Source organism: Ambystoma mexicanum, chromosome 7p (genome assembly GCF_040938575.1).
Source record: "Ambystoma mexicanum isolate Mex_15411 chromosome 7p, UKY_AmexF1_1, whole genome shotgun sequence".
NCBI lineage: Eukaryota > Metazoa > Chordata > Amphibia > Caudata > Ambystomatidae > Ambystoma > Ambystoma mexicanum.
In genome coordinates this window covers 896247658-896271850 of record NC_090939.1, presented here as the reverse complement: position 1 = coordinate 896271850, position 24193 = coordinate 896247658, and the positions used below count along the sequence as shown (strand labels likewise).

Below are 24193 nucleotides of genomic sequence, written 5' to 3'. Positions count from 1 at the left end.
GTGGAAAAGGTCTATCGTTTTGCGGATATTGTCGACCCCTGCCTCCCCCTTATAAAGCCTACCTGATCCCCGTGGACCAGCCTCGGCATTATCCCCTCCATCCGCTTTCCCACCACTTTAGCCAAGATCTTCACGTCCGTGATAAGTAACGAAATCGGCCGGTACGAGGAGCACACCTCAGGGTCCTTTCCTTCCTTGGGCAGTACTGCTATGATGGCCCGCATCATGGAGTCGGGAAGAATGCCCCCCTCTAGCACAGAATTGAAAACCCTCGCCAGGTGTGGAGCCAGGGCGGAGCGGAACCTCTTGTAAAAGTACACCGTGAAACCATCTTCCCCCGGGGAGGTTCCCACTTTCATCCCGCTGATTACCTTGTCTATCTCCTCCTCGTTAACCGGACCCTCCAACCCCTCAGACATCTCTCTCGTTAAGGCAGGGACTTGAATGGACACCAGGAAGTCTTCTATTGGAGAGTCTCCATCATATTCTGAAGTGTACAGATTTTCATAGTAGTGACGGAAGGCCTCCCCTATGTGGGGAGAGTCATACCCTAATGTCCCCTGGACGTCTTTCACCGCCTTCACCATTCTGTTACGTTGGACCTCCCTCAGCTTCCAGGCTAGAATGCGGTCTGCCTTATCCCCCTTATCGTAGTATTTTTGTTTCACCATCTGGAGGCTCCTCTCCGTTTTGTGCAGGAGGAGGTCCTTCAGTTGGAGTCTGTAGTCCTCCAGGGCGGTGACCTGGTCACGCTCAAGGGGCCTTTCCGGGGAGCTACATGACTGGAGTTGGGCTATCTTGTCCCGTAGAATCTTTTCCCGAGCCTCCCTTTCCCTTTTCTTCTGGGATCCCATTTTGATAAGAACTCCTCGTAGAGTCGCCTTGAAGGCGTCCCACAATGCAAGTATGCTAACCTCCCCATTATCGTTCAGCTCAAAGAACTGCGTTATGGCGTCTAGCACTTCCTGTGCGAGGACCTCGTCTTTCAGTAGGGCGTCATTACATTTCCAGCGTCCTCTGCGCTCGGTGTGCCAACACTCTGCAATAGTGATCCGGGCCATATCATGGTCCGTCCATGGGATCGTGTCAACTCTATAGCCCAAGATGTATGGGCGAAGAGTCTCGTCCACCAGGATATAATCAATTCTGGAGAATGAGGTGTGTATGGCCGAGTAATACGTGTATGAGGGGACGTCAGACCTAGGGGACGGGATAGTGTCCACCAGACCCAGCTCTGCGTTAACACTCTGGAAGTTGCACGCCATTGCCTCATCCGCAGGCCTAATGGTTGGAGGACCCATGCGCTTTCTATCTGAGGACGGGTCTAGGACCATGTTAAAGTCTCCCGCCACCACTACCTTGCCGCGCACAAAGAGTTTAAGCCGGTCTCTTACTTCCTCCCAGAACTGGGCCTGGCCCTCATTTGGGCCATATACGACTGCCAGAGTTAAGGGGGCGCCTTGTAGTGAACCTCTTACCAGTAGATAGCGACCCTCGGGGTCCCTCAGAGATGCCTCCTGTTCAAAGCCTACGCCCCTCGCTAACAAGATGGCCACTCCCCTCTTCTTAGATCTGTGCGATGCACAGAGCATCTCGCCTATTCCTCCTCCCCTCATCTTGGGTTCCTTCCCTCGAGCCCAGTGTGTCTCCTGTAGGAAGAGCAGGTCTAGTTTAGCCCTTCGGAACTCTCTACAAACTAGAGATCTTTTTGTGGGGGTGTTCAGATCTCGCACATTCAAGGTACCCACCCCTAGGGCCGGCAAACCCTCAGCCATGGTCTGTGCAACTCTCCCGTCCGGTCACCCACATCCTATCAAATCCCCTGTCTTGCTCCTTTAGTCTCGCATCTTGATGAATTGGAAATCCCCTCCCGCCCTCCAAAAGGGCCCTAAAACTGACCCCCAACTTCCCCCCCACCCCGTAACCTGAAAAAACAACCCCTGCCAACTTGAGAATACCCCCCCTCCCCACTACCCGGCGTCCAGCCAGTTAGTTCCGCCATTGCTGGCTTTTGGCCGGACCACCAGCCTGTCCCCCTTGGCCAGGCATGCGGTTGAATGCTCGTCTCCTTGAGCCCCCCCTTTCCCCACCAGGCTTTGTCCCGTCAGTTGCTCACACTATACTTGCTGTTCAGAGTGGGACTGTTTTTGCTGAGATATCACAAACTTCCAATCTTGCACCGCAGCTAATCGGGATTCCCACGCCGTCAGCCCTCCGAGTCCCTATGGTTTCTTTCCTGTGCGGGCGGTGGAGTATTCCGTTTTTTGTATTTCCGCAAAGCGGTTCTCCGTCTCCTGGCGCCCGACTGGTCTGGGCCGCACCGGTCTATTGCTTCTGGGCCGATTGGGGCTCTTCGGGGGTTGGAGTCCGCCGCGTAATCCTGTATGGCCCCTCTTATATCCTCCTCAGTAGTCAGCATTGTCCGTTGGCCCATATATTCGAAAGACAGGGAGAAAGGATACCCCCACCTGTAGCGCACCCCCTTCTCTTTGAGTAGCTGCGTTAAGGGGCGGCACATTCTGTGCTTTCCCAGCGTGTAGGCGGAGAAGTCCTGGAAAATGGAGACCCGAGCATTGTTGTAAGTTATTACCCCCGCTTCATCCAAGACCTTGGTCTTCTCCGTATAGTAGTGGTCGCGGGTGCTGCGTGTTCCACCGCGGGGGACGTGTCCCCAAAGTATTTCCTGTGTGTGGCCCCGGGGGCTGTCAGGTCCCGATGCCACCGTCCCCAGGCCCCGGATACCGGATCTGGGGGCTGCCTGCCCGTGCCTCCCACCAGGGGAGGGTGCTCCGACCCCAGAGGCGAGGGGGAGGTGGCGCGGGTCCAGAGTGCCTCACCTCTGCGGGCCGCTTCCACTCGCCATCCGCCGAAGTCCGTTGGGGGTGTGCCTCCTTCTCACTGCGGCTGCGACTGCCTCCTGTGGCCTGCTGCGGGCTACTCCTTTTCCCGGGCTCCGCAGCTCGACGAGAGGACAGGTTCTCCAGCGGGGTTTCCCAGGACCCGGATGCCGGATTTGGGGGCTGCCCGCCCACGCCTCCCGCTAGGAGAGTGTTCCGTCCCCGTGGGCAAGGAGGGAGTGACGCGGGCCCAGATCCTCGTTCGGGGGCCCCAATCCGGTGGGTGACTGCCGGGGAGGACAGATACCGGCGGAAGAGTGCCTCACCTCGGCGGGCCGCTTCCACTTGCTTTCCACCGGAATCTGTTGGGGGTGGGCCCGGCCGGTGGGCCTCCCTCTCGTTGCGGCCCCGTCCACCTCCTGTGGGCTGCTGCGAGCTGTATCCACCCGCTGGTCCTCCTGCCTCGGTGCGCCTCTCCTTTTCCAGGGGCTCCGCGGCCCGATGCGAGGGCAGGTTCTCCGGCAGGCCGTTCCTGTTCCTTGGGCTCTCCCTCTCGGTCACTGCCCTGTCGTGGCCCGTTCTCCTGTCTCCCAGGGGCCTCGAGCTTCGCTCTTTCGAGCAGGGGTGTCTCGGGGGGGTCACCGCTGTAAGGCTGCCCTGCGGGTCCGCCTGGGGGTCTGGGGGAGCTCAATCCCCTTGAAGGAACAAGTTACTTACCTGTAACTGTTGTTCTCCAGCATGGGTCTGGCAAGGATTCACATGCTCATGAATATTCCCCGTCATCAGGCTGGGAATCCTCGGTAAAGAAAAAACCAGTATCAGTTTCGTTTCTGATCTGTCTTTCGTATTAGTAACCAATCACTGGTCTCTGCGTCATACTGACCACAGCCAATGACTGCCCTCTACATAAGCCCGCCTCTGGCAGCCATCTTCAGATTTGGAAGCACGTGAAGTGGCAGTATGACCAAGTGAAGAGCCGCAGAGGGGTAGGCGGGAGGGTTCGCATGTGAATCCATGCCAGACCCATGCTGGAGAACAACAGTTACAGGTAAGTAACTTGTTCCTTCTCCAGCATGGGGTCTGGCATGGATTCACATGCTCATGAATAAAGAATACATAGCAGTACCCACATGCACAACCACGGGAGGTGGCAAAGGCTCAACATTAAGCATCACATCAAACTCAACATTAAGCAATCTTACCTCCTCACCAGGCTCACCTCAGGCGAACAGGTTGCGCAGCACTGCTTGGCCGACCCTGGACTCCTCCCTGGAATCCCGATCGACGCAGTAGAATTTCGTGAAGGTGTGCGTCGACCTCCACGTAGCAGCCCTGCAAATGTCCAGCAGGGGCACACCAGATAGGAACGCCGTGGTAGCTGCGATCGCTCTGGTGGAATGTGCTCTCGGACGGCCAGGCAGCGGTCGGTTTGCCAACCGGTGACAGTACATGATACAGCCGGAGAGCCATCTGGAAATGGAAGCCTTCGAGAGAGCCTTCCCCTGATTGACAGGTCCAAAGTTCACAAAGAGTTGTGACGTCTTCCGAAAACACTTTGTGCGATCCACGTAGAACTTCAGCGCTCTAGCCACATCCAGCGAGTGCAAAGTCCTCTCAGCCGGCGACGAAGGCGACGGGAAAAACACAGGCAACACCAAGGGTCCGTTGAGATGGAAGTCCGACGGCACCTTGGGCATGAAGGAGGGGTGCGTCCTGAGCACCACCCTCGTGTCGTGAAAAGTCAAGTACGGGGCCTTGCAGGAAAGGGCCTGGATCTCTCCCACCCGTCGTGCGGAGGTGATGGCCACAAGAAACGCTGTTTTCCACGACAGGAACTTCAACGGGGTCGAGTGCAGAGGCTCGAACGGAGGTCCCATGAGCTTGGTCAGCACCACGTTGAGCTCCCACGCCGGGGCCGGAGCCTTCACCGGCGGGAACGATCTGAACAGTCCCTTCATGAACTCTTTCACCAGACGATGAGACCACAAGGACGTCCGCCCCGTGGTTCTAGTGTATCGGGAGATCGCAGCAAGATGAATCTTGATGGACGCGTGTGCCAGTCCAGCTTTGGCCAGCGTCAACAGGTACGGCAGTACTTGGGGAGCCGTAATCCTTAGAGGGTTAATCTTCTGTGCGTGGCACCAGACAGAGAACCTCTTCCATTTGTGTCCGTAGCATTTAAGAGTCGAGGACGCCCTGGCCTTTGCAAGAACCTCTCTGCAGTCGGCCGGTATGTCGTATCCTCCAAACTCTAGCGCTGCAGGAGCCAGGCCTGCAAGTTCAGCGACTTCGGGTCGTGGTGGAGGATGGCGCCTCCTTCCCTGGAGAGCAGATCCGCGTCCACTGGCAGCTTGATTGACGGGGACGCTGACAAGTCCAGAAGGTCCGGGAACCATATCTGCCTCGGCCACGCAGGTGCGACGAGGATCATCCTGCACCGTGACCTCTTGAGCTGGTTGATGAGCCGGATCAGTAGTGGCAGTGGAGGGAACGCGTATAGGAACAGGCCCGCCCAGGGGAACGAGAAAGCATCGCCCATGCTCCTCGGCTGGGGAAACCTGCTGGCGAACCTCCGGCACTTGGAGTTCGTCGCCGTCGCGAACAGGTCGATCTGGGGTGTGCCCCACCGTGGGAAGAGGCGATCCACTAGATCCTGCCGTAGTTCCCACTCGTGGCACGAGCGCGCTCCCTGCTGAGTGAGTCGGCGATGGTGTTTTTTATCCCTGCCAGATGAAACGGCACCAGAAACATCCTTTGGGCGACGGCCCAATGCCACAGGTCCTGCGCCTCCTTGGACAGTGCTGGGGACCTGGTTCCGCCCTGTTTCCTGATGTAAAACATGGTGGTGGTGTTGTCGGTGAAGATCCTCACCACCTTGCCCTTGAGGGACGGAAGGAAGGACCTGAGGGCCCAGAACACTGCACGGAGCTCCAGGACGTTGATATGGAGGGACTTCTCCGTCGGGAGCCAAAGGCCTCTCGCGTGCAGATTTTCGGTGTGCGCTCCCCACCCTTCCAGGGAGGCATCCGTGGTCACTGTCTCCTGGTGGTCTGGGGTCTGGAAGTCCATGCCCGCCGTCAGATGCGCACGGGTGCCCCACCACCGGATCGCTCGGCGGAAACTCTCGTCGAGTGTGATCCTCTCCTCGAAGCCGCCTGTCGTTTGGATCCAGCGCGCGTCCAGGAACTCCTGCAACGTGCGCATCCGGAGCCTGCACATGGGAATGAGGTAGATGCAAGAAGACATCATTCCGAGGAGGGACTTGATGGACCTCACCTTGGCCGCGTCGGAAACCAACATCCGCTGTACCTTGCCCAGGATGGACCTGGTCCTTTCCTCCGACGGGGAGGCCAGAAGGGACACTGTGTCGAGCTCTGCTCCCAGAAACAGTGCGTTTTGCGCGGGTACCAGGTGGGACTTGGCGTAGTTCACGGAGAATCCCAGGTCCGTGAGAAGTTGGACGGTCCTTGCCGTGTGCTCCACGGCGAGCTCCCTCGTCTTGGCTCGGATGAGCCAGTCGTCCAGGTAGGGGTAGACGTGGATCCCCTCTCGGCGCAGCTGCGCCGCCACTGGTGCAAGGCACTTGGTGAATACCCTGGGTGCCGACCGTAGACCGAAGGGAAGGGCTCTGAACTGGTAGTGACGCCCTTGGACCACGAACCTGAGGAATTTTCGGTGCCCCTTTAGGATGGGAATATGGAAGTAGGCATCCTCCAAATCCAACGACGACAGGAAGTCGCCCTCCTCCAGCTGACCCAGGACGTGCTGGAGGGTGACCATCCGGAACCTCTGAGCCTTGATGAACTTGTTCAGCCGTCGTAGGTCTAGGATGGGGCGCCATCCTCCCGTCTTCTTCTTCACGAGGAAGTATCTTGAGTAAACTCCGGAGCCCCGAAGCCTCCTTGGGACGAGTTCGATGGCGCCCTTCCTTAGCATCGCCCTTACCTCCCGGAGAAGCTGAGGGACGTGAAGCTCTTTCCTGGCCACAGGGGGGACGCGCGGGCACCTTCTTTGAAACTCGAGCGCGTGGCCCTGGGCTAGGGCGTCCAGCACCCAACGGTTGGCGGAGATGGACTCCCACACGCTGACGAAGCTCGCCAGCCGGCCTCCCACCGGGGTGCTTCGGTGGGGGCCTGACCCCACGGCCGGTTCAATCCTGCTTAGACGAGGCTTTGCCGCCTTGACCTCCTTGGCGACGACGGCGGGGTCCGCCTGACTTGCCTCATCCCCTGTAAGCTTCTTGAGACGACGAACGGGCCGCTTGACGGTAGGTGGAAAATCCGCCGCCGGAACCTTTGGAGGCGCCCTTGCCTCCGCCGCTCCGAAAGGGCGGCCGCCGTTGCTGGAGAACCCCGAGAGCCCGGGCTGTCTCCGTGTCCGCTTTAATGGCTTGAAGGGAATCGTCCACTGTTTTCCCAAACAGGTTGTTCCCATCGAACGGCATGTCCAGGACTCTGGTCTGTACGTCTTGACGGAAGTCAGTAGCCTTGAGCCATCCACGCCACCTAAGGCACACGCCGTTGCCCAACTGGCGAAATCCAGTGTCGGCGATGTCCGTCGCAATAGTGATGGCGTGGTCCGACGCCACCTCACCTTCCTGCAAGATCTCCAGGGCATCCGCCCTCTTGTCGTCCGGTAGGAAGTCCAGCAGGGGAGCCAGCTTGTACCACAGCTCCCCGTCGTACCGGGCTACGATAGCCAAGGCGTTAGCCGCCTTAATCGTCGTCGCTGCAGACGAGATGACCCTGCGCCCCATCGTGTCCAATTTCTTTCCCTCGCCGTCCGGCGGGGAAGTCGACGTGGAGGCCGCGACTCCCCCCCCCGCTTTCTTCCTGGCCGCCGCGGAGACGACGGAGTCCGGGGTAGGCTGTGCCCGGAGGCACAAGGGGGCCGCGTCCGGGACCCGGTACTTCTTCTCGTACCGGTCTCTTCTAGCCGGCGTCGTGGATGGGTTCTTGAGGAGGACGAGGCCCTCATCCCAAATATCGTCCAGTAGAGGTACCGCGAGGACCGTCTTCCTCTTGGCCTCGCGCCGCTGATAAAGGAAACCTTCCTTTTTCTCCTCCGGGCAGAGCTGGAAGAGCTCGGATGCCCTGGCGATCATGGAGTGAAAAGATCTAATCTCGTCGGGCGGGGAAGCCCGGGTGAGAGGAGACGACGGCAGGTCCTCGTCGTACACCTCATCGTCCGTACCCTTTGCGGCCGTGTCAGTCCCCGTATCATCCCCTCGAGTCGTGGACGGGGAGGAGGGCTGAACGGGGCGCGACGGCTGAAAAGGAGGTGGAGGGTGAATCCTTCTTTTCTTAGGAGGGGGGCTGCCCGAAGGGCCTGTTTCCGGGTCCCCCGACGGGAGTGGTTCCTCCACTGGTAACGGCAGTCTCGTCCTTATCTCTGAGCATAAGGACTGTATAGCCAACAAAATGGCCGCCGAGTTGTCTTGCGGCACTGGCAGAGGGGAATCCGACGGGCGGTCAGGGGCCCCGTCGGTACCCTCGACGATGTCGTCGTCTCCTGTGTCGGGATCCCTCCCGACGGGCTGGTCTTCTTCCACGCCAACGCCGTGGCTTAAGACCTCGATCAGTTCTTCCTCAGAGGTTGAGGCCGAATCCACGGCGACCTCCTGCCCCCCCTTTTTCTTCTCCGTCGGAGGTTTCACGGGGGTCCTGTCGATGGGCATAAAAGAGGACTCCCTCCGCGGTGGCAGGGAGACTGAGCCCCGAGGTCCCTCCACAGGCTGAGCCAGGGCCGCCGCGACTGTCTCGATAGAGGCCTTGGCCGGATGGATTAAGGCTTTCACCACCCTTGGTGCGCTCACCGCCTTCTCCTTGAAGGGGGGACACTGCCTCGCTCCCCCTCCGCCTTCGAGCTTGACCGGGGTCTCTCCAGGAGCTTCACCGGGTGCTCGGCCTTCCTCTTACCCGACCCAGAGCGTTGGCTCGTGGTTGATGGTGCCGGGGAGGGTGCGCCCTGCCTGGTGCCCGTAGAGCCCGACCGTTCGGCGCTCCCGGTGCCAGCGGACTCGCGGTGCTTGGCCTTATGTTGGACCCCCGTCGCCGGGGCGTCCTCAAAGGTCTTAGAAGACCGCTCGGATTTCTTCTTCTCGCCGGACGGGCTCTTCCCTTCCAGCCAGTTGGCGAGACGTTGATGGCGGTCCTTCATGGTCCGCTCCGACATGTTGCCGCAAAACGCACAGTCCTTCTCCACGTGCGTCTTGTCTTCATGTAGGCAGTAAAGACAAAAGGAGTGTTCGTCTTCCTTAAAGACATTCTGCAGCTGGCATCCAGGGCAGACCATGAACAGCTTTCCGGGCGTCGAGCTTCCCTTCTCCTGGGCCATGACCGAGATGGGCCTGAGAAACTTCTGGAGTCCTCCAAAAGCGTAGCTCGACGAATCTTCACCCTTGAGGGGCGTAGAACAATCCGACACGGGTCCCCGTTGATCGGATGGAGAGTCGGTGGAGCTTGAGGCTCTTTTGACCGAAAAAACGAAGTTTTTGAGAAAAAACGTGAAAAAAATAGCACTAACGCTCGAGAGCAATAGCACGAGGATCCCAACACATGAACGTGCGGTAAAAATCTGAAGATGGCTGCCAGAGGCGGGGCTTAGGTAGAGGGCAGTCATTGGCTGTGGTCAGTATGACGCAGAGACCAGTGATTGGTTACTACTACGAAAGACAGATCAGAAACGAAACTGATACTGGTTTTTTCTTTACCGAGGATTCCCAGCCTGACGACGGGGAATATTCATGAGCATGTGAATCCATGCCAGACCCCATGCTGGAGAAAGGCCCAGACTCGGCGGGAGCTCGGCACCTAGGCTGCCATCACCTATGCGCCCCCTGGTGGCCTCCCAGTAACCTTTTTTACATCCCCAGAGGGCGCAGAACGCTTTGTAAAGGACATTCCAGACCAGAGGGGCTCACCCCGAAGGTCACCTTAGAGTCTTCTCCCGCTGGGAATATCCTGAAATGCCCTTCTCACTAGGGCACTCTATTGGTGTAAATAGGTTCTTAAGCAACAGAACTATGTTACACGAAACCTGCCAACAAGCGGTAATAAAGCAACAGATACATTAACAGGTCTTCTGTCACATGGAGCCATTCCAGCCGCCGCTAGGTCCCTGTGCCCGGAGGCATAGAACTCATTGTTTTGGGTTACTTTTGGGGGATGAGCAGGGTGGGGATCAAGGAGCCAGTAAGTCTGTTTCTGGCGTGGGAGGAGGGTGGCTTTGAATGGGGTTTATGTTTGCAAGTTGAATTTCTTTTTTTTTCAGGTTAAGGGGGATGCGATGTGTTGACTGGCAGTACATACAACACTTTGAGCTCCCATATTAGACAAAGGTACATGTCCCTTTTAACAATACCCAACGAGGTCCATGGGTATTGTACAAACACCAGCTGGAAGCCCATGACAATCTGCAGCATGGGCACCCCTGACAATGCACAAGGGTCCAACATGTACATGACATTGTCAACCTGGAACATACAAGGTTTCACTAACTGCAAGAAAGTGTGTTTGATCATGAACTATGCTAAAATTCACTGGGTAAATATGTTATGCCTACAAGAAACACACCTAGCACGGACAGTAGGCTCCCCAACTTGGCAGGGTGGGAGGTCCACAGATATTACTCCTCCTTCTCGACACATTCCCGGGGAGTAGCTACTTACATCCATCATTCGCTAGAATTTAAGCTCCACAGCCAAATTGGGGACGAGGAGGGACGTTGCCTACTGCTTGCAGGGGAGATTGCAGGATAGCGGGTTCTTCTGAATATATATGCTCCAAATAATGACAATCTAGACTTTTTTCAGCGCTGCGCCGCCCATTTGCGTACATTCCCAGACTACGAGGTCAAGCCGTCCGATAGCACAGCGAGTAGAGCGCTCGCTTTGACATATGTGCAGAGCCTGCTGATGCAGGTTCGAATCCCGGCAGGGCCAACCTCAGCCTTTCATCCTTCCGAGGTCGATAAATGAGCACCACACACTGTGGGCAATAAGCCGCGCTCAGATACCTGAGGGTTTGTAGCGCTATATAAATGCTAAATTATTATGTGGGCAGGAGACTTTAATGTTGCCATTTCCCTAGATTTGGACAGAGCCTCTACAACCCTACTCTCCCTTCCGAGAACAGCCCAGAAATGGACTGCCATAGCTGAATATCACGAGGATATATGATGTCAAGGTGTCATCTGATTTAGCTTGAGATATCACAAACGCTCAGATACGCCCCCAAACTCTATCCAATCACTCACCAGTATTAGTCAGGTTCTTAGGCACGATCCACCCTCTAGGCACCTGCTCTGGCGCTTCAAGGATCGCACTCTAGAAGATGCAGTTTCCCACGAAGAAATAGGGTAGGCCATTCAATGTTTTTTTCGAAGTGGACGTGGGTTCAGTACCGGACTCCAGGGTTGTATGAGAAACCTTCAAGGTGTATATTAGGGGATCCTGCATGGTAAAGGAAGGTGGTGTCTTGAAATCCATATGCAGACCCATGTTTATCCTTGAGCAGGAGATTAAAAACCTAGAGTTGCAACAGGGCCTCCTGGATTCCTGGAAGGTACGGGCTTTCCCGGAAGGAAATGGCTCTCCTGACCACCAGAGAAGAACGGTATATGGGGGACCCCATCGCAGCTGCCTCATACGCGGAGGGGGAAACCGCCGGAGTCAGACACTGGCCTGGGCGATTAAACATGAACGCCAGCTGGACACTAAATTGAAGACAAGGAGGGGACCCCTACTAAAGATTGTGTAAGAATCAATACTGTGTTCCGCGACTACTAAGAGATTATGTACCTCTCAGACACAGACATCGACTGGACACGACAACATAGGGCAATATCTCGATAGAATAGCTCTTGGTTGGTTGGACCCAGCTTTAGGGATGGCCTTAAATGACACCCCTCTGACAAGGAGTTTCCTTCCTGCACTTATCTTACTTACCCTGTCTGCTGCCTTAAACTCAGCACTTGCCACTTGCTGGCTGCACTACCACTTTTGTTGCTTTTATTATTTATTAATTATTATTTATTTTGTTCTCCTTTTGCTCCGCACTTTCCACTTCTCCCCCCTTCCTTGCACTTTTTCCCCTCCCGACTCTCCCGCGTTCTCAATGTCACTGGGCCTAGTAAGATTGTTGTTTCGTTCTCCCTTGTTCCCCTCCCTTGCCTTGTCGTGCTCTGAAACACTTGTGTATGAGCGCGATAGAAATAAAATATCAATTAAATTCACAGAGGGATCCTCTCTCCCTCTAATCGAAAGGCACCAGGTTTAGATGGGATCACAGCAGAACTGTATAAAGCATACGCCGATCTCTTGATTCCTTATCTACGTGATATGTATGAGGCGGCTAGATCGTCGGGTGTGCTTCCCTAATCCACAAGGACTGCCCTTGTAACCGTATTGTTAAAACCCTCCAAAGACCCTTGCAAATGTTCCTCATATAGACCACTATATCTAGTCAATACAGGCAATAAGATCCTGGCAAAGATATTGGCTGACAGGCTCCCTGACCAGGCCAGTTTCATCCTTGGTCACTCCACCCAGAATAACCTGCGTCGCTTATTCAAACTTAGGCATAATGTGAACCCGGAGATCCCAACTGCTGTGGCTGCCCTGGATGCCCTGAAGGCCTGCGACTTGGTGGAATGGCCATTCTTGCCTGAGGTTCTGCGACGATTGGGTATTGGAGTCTCTTTCCTCCAATGGGTACAGCTGCTGTACATGGCACCTAGGGAAAAGATATATATCAACCGTATGCTATGCGATTATATTCTACCGACCCCGGGGTACCCGCCAAGGTTGCCCTTTGTCCCACATTCTTTTTGCATTGGCGACTGAACCCTTGGCCTGCGCTCTGCGGGTAGATCATGCTCACAGAGGAGTCAAATTCATTCCCATCTCTCCACAATCCCCCTTTAGGATTATGCCATGCATTACTTACCGTAATAGCAATTCTGATGATTGTATCTGCTTAGATTCACCTGCTGTGCATATGGTCCGACATCCAGTGGTAACCGCGGAGTATTGCATCTTGTCCTTCAGGGACCAAAAGGGGACCAAAAGGGGACGTCGGCATAGGCGTGTCTGTAACACTATCCACATTGTGACGTGTAGTGTGCCCAAAATCCCTCACGCACCGAGGTCCCTCTGATTGTATTTTTTCTGCCATGAGGGATCCCAAGGCAATAGTGAGGGAGTACATAAAGAGAGAAAGTAGTAAGACGTCTATGTTCTTTCCACCCGGAGCGGGGAGGTAGGGAGGGCGCATGTGAATCTAAGCAGATACAATCATCAGAAATCCTATTAAGGTAAGTAATGCATGTCTTCTGATACTTCTTACTTAAGATTCTGGATAGAATTGCCTATAGTCAACTTGCAGAGCATTTAGACCTGCATCATATCCTCCATCCTAATCAGTCAGGTTTTAGGAAGAAATATGGGACGGAAACTTCTCTCTTGGAACTGAAAACTAAACTAATGGGGGAAATGGATAGAAGTGGACTATCACTGATAATCTCATTAGATCAATCAGCGGCTTTTGATTTAGTCGAGCACTCTATCTTAATTCCAAGGCTACAGGAGGTGGCTAATCTCTCAGAATCAGCAGCCTTGTGGATCGCCTCTTTTTTGGAGAACAGAACAAGCAGAGTCTGCTCGGCCACCGCTGAAGCTAGCCCACTTTCGGTTCTCTATGGGGTTCCACAAGGGGCAAGCTTGTCCCCGTGTCTGTACAATCTGTTCATGGCCCCTTTCTTCTTTATTTTACAGGAGGAGGGGGTCGTGTTCTCTAATTATGCAGACGAGACCCAATGTGTTATTAAGTTATCGGGACATCACAAAAAGGATGAGGCGGAGGTGAACAGAGTTTTTGCCCTCATTGAAAAATGGATGTTGAATAACTTCTTGGCTCTCAATCGCAGTAAGACTGAGCTGATGATAGTCGGCAGTCCTAAGGCGATCAACAAGCTAAGTCAAGACTGTAGCACCTTCAAATTGGGGGAGGACATTATTACTCCCTTATCTAAAACAAACATTTTGGGTGTAATTCTGGACTCGACATTAAGCATGAAAGCTCATGTCTCATCAGTGGTAGCAGGGATAGTCTATTATATCAGACTTTTGGCTCATCCGACGCCCATGATTTCGCAGGAAAGCGCTGAGACCATAGCCAGGGCAATTATAGGAGCAAAATTGGACTATGGTTAATGCCCAGCAGGAGGCTGCAACAAAAGAGAGCTGCACAGATTGCAGGTAGCCCAGAATTGGGCGGTCAGAGTTGTTCTTAGACTTCCAAAGCATAGTCATGTAACTGGGGCCAGACGCTCATTTCACTGGCTACCGATTGAAGCCAGGATTAATTTTAGAGTCTTGGTTAGTCTTCAAATGCCAGTCTCAAGTAATGCCGGAGTATCTACAACAATACATAATCTCAAAGAGTAATGTTATATCTCTTAGATCTGATCTCTCTAATCAAATCATACAGCCAAGATGTAAAACTACGAAGGCGGAAAAGGTGAAGGCCCCCTCGCTGTGGAACAATCTTCCTTTACGCTTCAGTAGTCACTCCTCTCTCGTATCTTTCAAAAAGGAATTGAAGACTTTCCTATTCGTCTGACCTACTGAATATAAGGATGCCTCCATTGGTGAGGCCTCATACGTCAGGGGTTAGTGGAACAATTTTGTCGAGGAGTCTGATGATCTTCCATCTCGAAGCCTGTCCTCATCTGTGCTGTATGTCTTCTCTGTTGTCTGCGCCTTTATGCCTAAGGGTCAATAGCGCGCATAACAAATGAAATGTAATGTAATTTGTTAATCTGCTTAGAATCCCATGCTGTGCATAGACTAGCGAGCAGTACCCGGAGTTGGAGGTGGGTTGTGAGAAGGAACAGTAGAGAAAAGATGTCTTAGTTCTGCTTGTCCCACCTGAGAATCAGACCTTGAATGAGTGTCTAGGCAATAATGTTTTGTAAAGGTGTGTTCAGAATTGCAGGTTTCCGCTTTTCAAAAGGACTTCTCTAGGGGAACATTTGCAATGAATGCTATGGATGCCCCAGTGCCCCGAGAAGAATGTGCTCTAGGCTTGAAGGGCAGTTCTCTCTTAGCAAGAGTGTAACATAGTGTGATGCATTTGACAATCCACCTTGAGCTAGCTGATTTAGAGACAGGATCTCCCTCTCTACCAGCTGCCACTGACACGAAAAACTGGTTTGTTTTCCTCAGTGGTTTCGTTCTTTCCAGGTAGAACATGACTGCCCTGCACATATCTAGTGTGTGTAGGCTTCTTTCGGCCATACTAGTGGGGTTCTGGAAAAAGGTAGGTAGTTCAATTGATTGGTTCACATGGAACTTCGAGATAAATTTAGGCGCAAATCTACCTTATCCCTGTGGACTGTAACAAAGGGGTCTAGCACAGAAAGGGACTGTAGTTCGCTACCCCTTCTGTTCGCTAACACTTCTGATAGGAGCGATAGCCACTAGGAAGGCCATCTTATAAGTCAGGTCTTTTAGACTTGCTTTATGCATTGGCTCAAAGGGAGATCCCATGAGCCTGGTTAAAACCACATTTAGATCCCATCGAGGAGCTGGGTGAGAAATGGGAGGATGAATCCTCTTAACCCCTTCCATGAAGGCCTTAATCACCGGTATCTTCCACCACGACACCTTTTGTTGTGATGTGGTGTAGGCTGAAAGAGCAGCCAGATGAACCTTCAGGGAATTAAAGACCAACCCTGTGTCCAACAAATGGGTTAGGTACAGCACAATATGTGTGGGTGAGCAATCGATGGGATTGACGCCCTTGGTATTACACCAGATAATAAAACATTTCCATTTGCTGGCATAGCAATAACGGGTGTTAGGTTTTCTAGCTTCCCTCAGTATGTCCATGCACCTCTGAGGGAGCTGTAGGTGTACAAACTCTATGACCTCAGGAGCCAAGCTGCTAAATTCAGAGTTAATGGGCATGGGTGTAGGGTCCCCCCCCCCCCTTGTCCTGAGAACATGTTGTACGGGCAGCAGGTTTGGGCAGGAGGGCAAGCCAGGGTTTGCTACGATACACTGACCCTACCATATGAAGAGGGGGCCCTAGAAATCCCAGATATGTAAGCTTATTTCTTAGCGCACAGATTCACTACTCAGACTGGTGGTGGTTCCCTACGGCCGAACTCCCACATATCCTGCTTGAAAAGGCAACTTCACACCCAAATAATGTGAAAGGCCTGCTCTGGGGCTCCATGGTTAGGGAGGAAAAAACCAAAATACAACCTGTGACGATCACCTGCAGAGCCTGGGACCAGTTTATTTAGTATGTATTTATTTATTAAGAATTGTTATAGAGCGCCTTATTTCCACAGGCCTCAAAGCGCTACAAAAAACAAAACATACAAACAATGCGAAAAATGGAAAACAACAAAACAGACCATTTAAGTGGGCATACAAAGAGAATTCATGATATAAACTCGTCAGATTGCTACTATCAAACTATCAGAACAAGGTTTGTGGAGCCCATGGGCAGATATTTACTGTCTCGGGTACATAGGCAGGGTGCAGGCAACACACCTGACCAAAATACAGTCTCTGTTCCCTTCGGCACACCAATTGACCAGTTCTATCCTACGCAGGAATTTCATATAGGAGGAACGCACTACCCCGGGCTCCGTTCTTGCACGAAGCCAGGCAAGTACTTTGTTTCAAAGTGCGTTTCTGGGTTCACTTTTAGAGTGTTTTGAAACATTAGTAATGATAAGGTTTTGTTTATCCATGACCAGGGCTTTGATGGCTTTATCCTCAGGTGTTGACATGTTGGATTTTCTTAGGCGCACAGACCTTAAGTCTGCCATTCTAGGATTCATAGGCTCATGCCAACCAGCCAAACGTCCTTTCACAGGAGCAGTACCGGGCTCCGGCGGAGCAACGCTGTGATTCAGTATTAACTTATTAGCTGAAGAGGGGGAAGATAGTGGTACACTTTCCAAAGAAACCGCGGCTCGGGACTAGTGCCAACGCGCAGGGCCCCAATTGAATATCCATGATTTTCAGCTTCCTTTAAAGGCAAATCTGTCTGTGAGGAACGGTTCTATTTGCTAATGGGCAGCAGACTCACTGGTAGAACATTGGCTGCTTGCACACTTTTATCAAAGAAGAAAGCGTGATATTTCTCTGCAAAAATGTCTAGACACTAACCATGCATCGAAATACTCAGAAATATCACAGCTATTCAGTTCCTTTATAAGGGTATCTTTCCAAAGACCCCAGGGCTCGGGAGTGGGGTTTAGCTCAGGGTCCTCCAAAGAGGCAGAGGGGGGCAGAAACGAGGATGGATGTAGCAACCCTCTCCACCCGAGGAGAGGGTGCCAAAATGGTGGAGATTAACCATTCCTCATTATTTTCAGAGGCTAGGGGGGACGCCTGGGTAACCTTGGCGGACCTATCCACCCCACTGGGAGTTACCGGTAGGGTAAAGATTAATGAGTCCACGTTGTTTGCCTGATGGTTTTTAATGGGACTGACTCTCCCATTGGCTGTATGAATTTTGTTAACTGTGGCGTGTAACGGGACAAGAGGGCTGGTTCTCCCCAAAGCTTGCTCTATACCAGGCCAGCAGCATACCTCTTAACCACGAGAAAATCTCGGCAACATTTTGAGAGATTGGGGGGGATCCACACACTGGGCGATCTTCGGGATGGGAGCTTTATCACATGGGAAGACCTGAAGGATAGAGGGGAATGAACAGCAGTTACTATTTGACTGAACAAGGTACTTAAGACCAAATGGCCAAACTTTCTGCACGCACCTTCATGCTCATTAATAATCCAATATGTCATAACTCCTCCAACCACCAAGAAGTTGGTGTCATCCATATATAAACTTATCAGATCACAAAAAGTAACCCACATTTATAATAACAAGGTTAAATGGGAAATGGCACTGGGGAGTGAACTCTCAGAAGAACAATGGAGGAAGATCGGCACGCAAAATATCCATGAACAATCGTCTGTGATTCATACATCAGATGTACTATTCTCCAGCCACCTGTTGAAATCCTGGTGAAATCTGACTCCAGAATTAAAAAAATATAACCCTGAAAGGTTGAAATCACAGCGGAGTAGCTAGCACTGCCAGCAGCAATAGGAGGGAGGAGACACAGCCCTGATTACAGGAGGGATCGGACGAACGCTCGACAGCAGCGAAGAATGCCAACAATCCAAGATCGCCACCATCAGAGCCATCTATTGGAGTAATACGGGCGGAGTAACATAGGGCAGTCAGCCCAGAGTGAACGCTGGTCCGCTAGAGCTGTCAGTGACCAGTGCCGGCAGAGGGGGGGGGGGTCGATGCATCCGGACCGGTGGACGCCTGGGGGAGCGCAGGGCAGTCGGCCCGAAGGGAGCATTGATCCGGTGGAGCGGTCAGCGCTCTGGGCCGGTGGAAGCGGTGGCTTCCGGACAGGCAGGAACCCGGTAATCATAATGATCGAGGCGGCGCACATTGGGAAAGAGGCTGCGAGGCAGGCATCCCGGACTCCATGGGGAGGAACGGCACAAAGAGACGCAGAGGCAAGTGGAGGGGAAACCTAAAACCCTCGAGGGAAAGGAGACCCGGAGGGGCAGAAGAAGCAAGGAGGAACGGGCTCAAACTCGGCAGTGGGGACGCAGGCCGGGCCTCTGCAACAGGCCAATTAGCCCAAAAGGGAGCATAGTGCAAACGTCGATCCGGAAGACAAGTGCCTGAATTGGTAATCACAAAGAGATAGGGCTGGGACAAGGAACGGACAGTGAACTCTTTGGTCCGGGACGAGGACCAGACATAAAGGACTGACGGCACGAAGGACATTCGTGCAGGTAGTCCCAAAGTTAAGAGATGAGCGTTGGGGGAGCTGGCAAAAACCTGGAAGGCCCTGGGACAGACGCTGGCTCACCAACAACCCCCGGTGCCTGACTGAGCGGGGGGCAGGGGCACTACAAATGGGGCAGTGCCAGAGACTGGGGGCAAGGCAGTAATGGAAGGACAGTGAATGCACATTACTTTCTGGCAATAGAGGCTACGGTGGTGGCGGCATCAGACCGGAGGGCCACTTAAGTTATATATGGTCAGTGGGGGTGAGGCCAACAGCAATACAGATCGATAAGACTATAGGCTAAAGAAATAGGACTACGCTCCACTGAGTGCTGGCCGTGCACTCTAGAGGCGAAACGGAGGGGGGCAATAACACAAAGTCAAAGAAGGCCCGCTTAAAAAAAAGCCAGAATGGTGAAAGGACAGCAAATAAATTGAGAAGTGCACGGACGCAAGGAGCAAGGTACAGAAACAGGAGTGACTGGACCGAGGAACGGATGAAGCGGCTGTGGGAGGTGCAGGTGGGTGAGCCTGGACGCACTGGTGGAAGCAATCCAGGCCACAAGATCCTCCCTGTAAGGGAGCACCAAGGAGAGGAGTGTGGATGTGTAATTGGCACGTGCAGACCTCCACAAGGTATGTGAACGGGTCACAGAAGTACAGCAGAGAGTAAGCTCCATGGAAGAGGACCTCCAGCACATCAAAAACCAACTGGCGGGTCTGGTGAGTGCGACCAGGACCCTGGAAACTAGAGCGGAGGATGAAGAGGGGCGATCCAGACGCTGCAATATTCGATTGGTCTGGATACCAGAAAGAGAAGAAGGACCAAGTGTGGAACTTTTGGTGGAAAATATCATCCTGAAGGTACTGGGGATAAACGGATTGACCACATTTTTCACAGTCGAGAGAGCCCATAGGGTGCCTGGTAGAGCCCCTCCACCGAGATGTCCGCACAGAGTAATAGTAGCGAAGGTTATGAACTTCAGAGACAGGGATGCCATACTGCAGGAAGCCCACAAGGTGGGGTTTTACTAAGTGGGTAACATGAAACTACGCATATTCCCGGACTTCACGCTGGAGGTGTAGCTCCAAAGGAGAACATATGATGCAATAAGGCGACGACTAGAGAATTAAATATGTAATATATATTGTTCTTCCCAGCCAAATTGAAGGTCATAGCGGTGGAGGGAGGGTGGGGGGGGAATCATTTTTTTGGGTTTTTCACTTCCCAGCGGGAGGTGTGGGCCTGGCTAAGACACTACATCGCATAGGGGGGGGGGGGATTACAGAATGGAAAAGGGGCGGGATGACACAGTCACAAGCAGGAGATTGAAGAAGGACCGAGAGGTGTTTCAGGCCACATATTTGGTGATATAAGTCCTGGAGGAGAGTGCAGCAGTAGCACCGGGGAAATGGGAGTGGTAAATACAGAGTTGACAGGTCAGAGGGGTGGGGTGAAGAGTCCCCGGTTGGCACTACTGGCTGCTATCCCACGAGAAGAGAGGGAGAGGTGGGGTAAACCGGCCAAGGGGTCAAACGTTTTGGAAATGGGGGGACAGGACCCTGGAGGGATGGGAAGTTTGGTGTGGGGATATGGAGTTGGTGGGAGGGGGGGTGAGGAAGTGGAATTCGGGAAAAGGAAGGGGGTTGTGGGGGGGGTAACAGGTGGAGATTGGGAGGAGCGGAGTTGGGTACACGGTCAAGTTGGGCAGTGTGGTAGAGTTGGGTACAGCTCAAAACAAGGAGAGAGGGTAGGGAATAAGGGAGAGAAATGGGTCAAGACGAAAATAGGACCGAGAGGAAGACCTGGAGAGGGGATCGGCAGCCTCAGAGGTAGGGGGGAATATCAGAAGAAGGAAGTAACGGGAAGGGAAGGGGGACCTGGTAGAAAGGGAATGGGTCATAAATTATAACCAGCACCTACAATGGGGCTGAGAGGTTTGAAGTTTGGAATGTCTGGGGGCTGGGTACGAACAGAATAAAAACAAAGAGTGGGGGGGTTCTGAAAAGACAGGGAATACAGGTAGCCCTGAAACAAGAGACGCACTTGACCAGAACTGACCTGGCGGCACTAGGAAAAGATGGGGAAGGCAAGTGATTGGCACGTCTTTCTCAACACAGGCAAGGGGAGTGCTGATCTGGGTGACGGCAGGGGTATCGATACAGGTGGAAATGCTATTGATGGACGAGGTGGGAAGGACGGTAGCGCTCTTGGGGAAATGGGAGGAACAAACAATGTGTGTAGCAAACTCGTACGCACCGAATATTGATACAAGGAATATTTCCCTTCAGTGCTACAAATGATAGGAGCACAGAGGGACGGCTTAATAGTATGGGGAGGATATTTCAATTGTCAACTTGATGCGCATCTGGATGGGACGGGTGGGGCAGAAACCTGTAAAAAAAAAAATACAAAAAATAAACACATGGCGGCGGCACTTCAAAAGGTAACAGAGGAGTTGGATCTATTGGAGCTGTGGAGAGAGATGCATGGGGAACGTGGGGTTCTTGTACTACTCAGGGGCACATGCGATTAGATTATTTGACGGGGAGAGAAAGTTGTCACCTATTTGAAGGGTTGGTATATTTAGGACGCCCTCTCTCGGACCATTCCCCCCTAGTGGCGAAGCTGATGAGAGGTAGGGGACCCCCCCCCACGACGGTTGTGGCATATGCAGAGGACAGCACTGAAGGATGTAGCTTTCAAGAACGAGCTCCGAGGTGGGATTGAAAGATATTTTAAGCTAAACGCAAGATCAGTGACAACAGTGGGGGTAGTCTGGGAGGCCTTTGAGGCAATTATAAGAGGGGTCTGCATCTCTACGACAGTAGAGATGAGGAAGAGGTTGCAGGTAGGGCTGCAGAAGGCAAAAGAACAGGTAGTGGAATTGGACAGGTAAGCAGCAAGGGGAGGGCAGGTGCGGGACAGACTGGTCCAGGCCCTGTCGTCATATAATAAGACCCTGGCGGACCTTGCCAACTTTGACAGTAGCAAGCGAGATGCAACATTGCATGGGGAAGGAGTTAAGGCAGCAAAACTATTGGTCTGGTTAATCGACAGGGAGCGCCCACGTCGTATTATAACCCAAATTGAGACTAGAATAGGGGAAACAGTAGGTACCAAGACCAGATCAATAAGACGTTCCTGGAATTTTACAGGGAGTTGTACACAGGTGAAGGGGCATATATGGAGGAAGGCGCGGATGATTTGCTCTGCACGGTTCAATTACCAAGGTTAGGGGTGGATCGGAGGGAAGAATTGGAGGGCCCAATAGAGAGGTGAGATATCCGATGGGCAGTGTGTTCAATGAAGAAGGTTACGGCACCCAATAGCAATAGGGTCCCCATAGAATTTTACTCTGAATGCATAGACCTCCTACCCCCATGGCCCAAGAAGGTGTATGATGAAGCTTTTTTCAATGTGGTAGCCTCCCTGACTCAATTAGGGAGGCCATCATAACGGTCCTACTGAAGGAAGGGAAGGATCCCCTGGATGATTGTATGTCGTATTGCACCATCTCTCTGTTGAATATCGAAGGGCAGATTCTGGGAATTGGAGAGGTTTGGGTTCGGCAAGAACATTTGTAAGTGGTTGGGTCTAATTTATAATAGGCCAGCAGCGGTGGTGAGAATGAACAACTGGGTGTCGAGAGGGGGGGGGAATTGGGCATAGGGACAAGGCAGGGATGTGCGGTCTCCCCAATCCCATTTGCACTAGCCCTGTAGCCGCTAGCAGGGTTCTTGAGACAAGAGATGGGGAAGCAGGGATTTTAGTGGGAGGGATGAGACATGCAGTGTCACTGTATGCTGACTATTATTGTATGTGAATAATCCCCAGGATAATCTCTCAATGCTGCTGGAGGTGTTGAGGAATTTCCGGCATCTATCGGGTTTCCCAATAAACAAGGAAAGGACCCTACCGTTTCCTCTGTGAGGGTTGCGTGGTAGTAAGAGGGAGGACCTAACGGACTGGGGGATACAATGGGAGACTGTCCTTTAAGTATTTGGGAATACGCATATTTCACGGCATTGAAGAAACCTTTGTACATAATACCGGGAGGGCACTATCCAAAATAGGAGATTCTGTACAGTTCGGCAAAGGAGGCAATATATAAAATGGTGATACTCCAGAGATTGCTCTAATTTTTTTTACTAATATACCATGTGTGGCCAAAAAGATTATTATGCTTTTTTTTTTTAAATGCTTGATGGTAAAATTGGGGAGTTACTGTGGAAAACACGAAGGAGTAGGTGGTCACTAGCGACGCTACAGAGGCCGAGATCAGAAGTCGGGCTGGGCTTGCCGGACTAGGAGAGGCATTTCATAGTGGCCCAATGGTACTTGAATGGGGGCAGGCAAATGGGGAAGTCCTGAAAGGGCTGGTGGGAAGTTTACCATCTCACCAACAAGGGGTAGAACTATTATGGAATCCAGTGGGCAACAAGGGGACGAAAATTGTATTTGAGGCAGTTAGAGACGTATGGAGAAAGTATGCTAAAAAAAAAAAAGAGGCCTGTGGGGCTATACGGTGGCAGTCTACCCTGGAGTGCGGACTTGAAGTTAAGGAAGGCCATTGGAAGGGTGGGGGTACAGAGACTCAGAGTGAAGGGTTTCTGTGTGGTGGGGGACCTGTTTGAAGGAGGGACTCTGACATTTTCAGAATGGTGTGCGAAGTATGAGCTCCCGTAGGGATTGTTCTTGACATAAGGGACAGTAGTTAGGAGGTTAGCAGAGTTATGGGAGGGAACCCTGCTACTGCAGGTACTACTGGAACAAGCGGGGGGAAGGGCGGGTGAGGATTTCGCGTATTCACAAGGATCTACAGGAGGTGGAACCCCGGGGGGGAATTGAAGGTGAAGCGAAAATGGGAGGCAGATGTTGGAATGCAGATATCTGAGAAGGAATGCTAGATTCCAACTGGTCCAGTTTAACCTTCTGCATAGGGTATATAAGACCCCCAACTAGGTTACGGATGATATTGATATTTCATTTGTATCGCACTCATAACACGTGAAGGAGACCTTGAGCAATGAGTGTCCAAGGTGCGGGAGGAGCCCAACGGGCTAGTGGCACATGGTCTAGGAATGTGGGATCATAGCAAGTTACTAGAATAGGGTGGTCAGTGAATGATTTGTTAAGGACAAGTTTGGAATGTAACCCAAGAGTATGTCTATGGGGAATCTTCCCGGAGGGGAAAAGATACAAGTCACGGAACAAAATGGCGAGATTCCAATTGATCTTAGTTAAACGCCGGGTGGCGATTGCTTGTAAACATCCACAAGGGCCGTCAATAACGCTATGGCAGGGGGACGCCCGCAGATGGGGGATAGCCGAACTGGAGATATTACAGGCTAACAGAATTCACACAGAGGAAGAAGGGATAACCGCGGACTGGGGTCAGCTGCTGAATGACTTATCTATATCTAAAGACCTGAAACCACCATGGGAGGGGGAGGAGGTGGGACAGCAGGAGAGGTGGCAGGGAGGGGTCTTGGAGTAAACCTCAATGGAAGT

At 52.6% G+C, this 24193-nt stretch overlaps 1 protein-coding gene across 3 annotated transcripts in view; it reads right to left on the bottom strand.

Moving 5' to 3' along the window:
- The window catches only part of PCID2 (PCI domain containing 2), a 640141-nt gene that overhangs the window by 553253 nt on the left and 62695 nt on the right, over positions 1-24193 (bottom strand). The window lies entirely within an intron of this gene.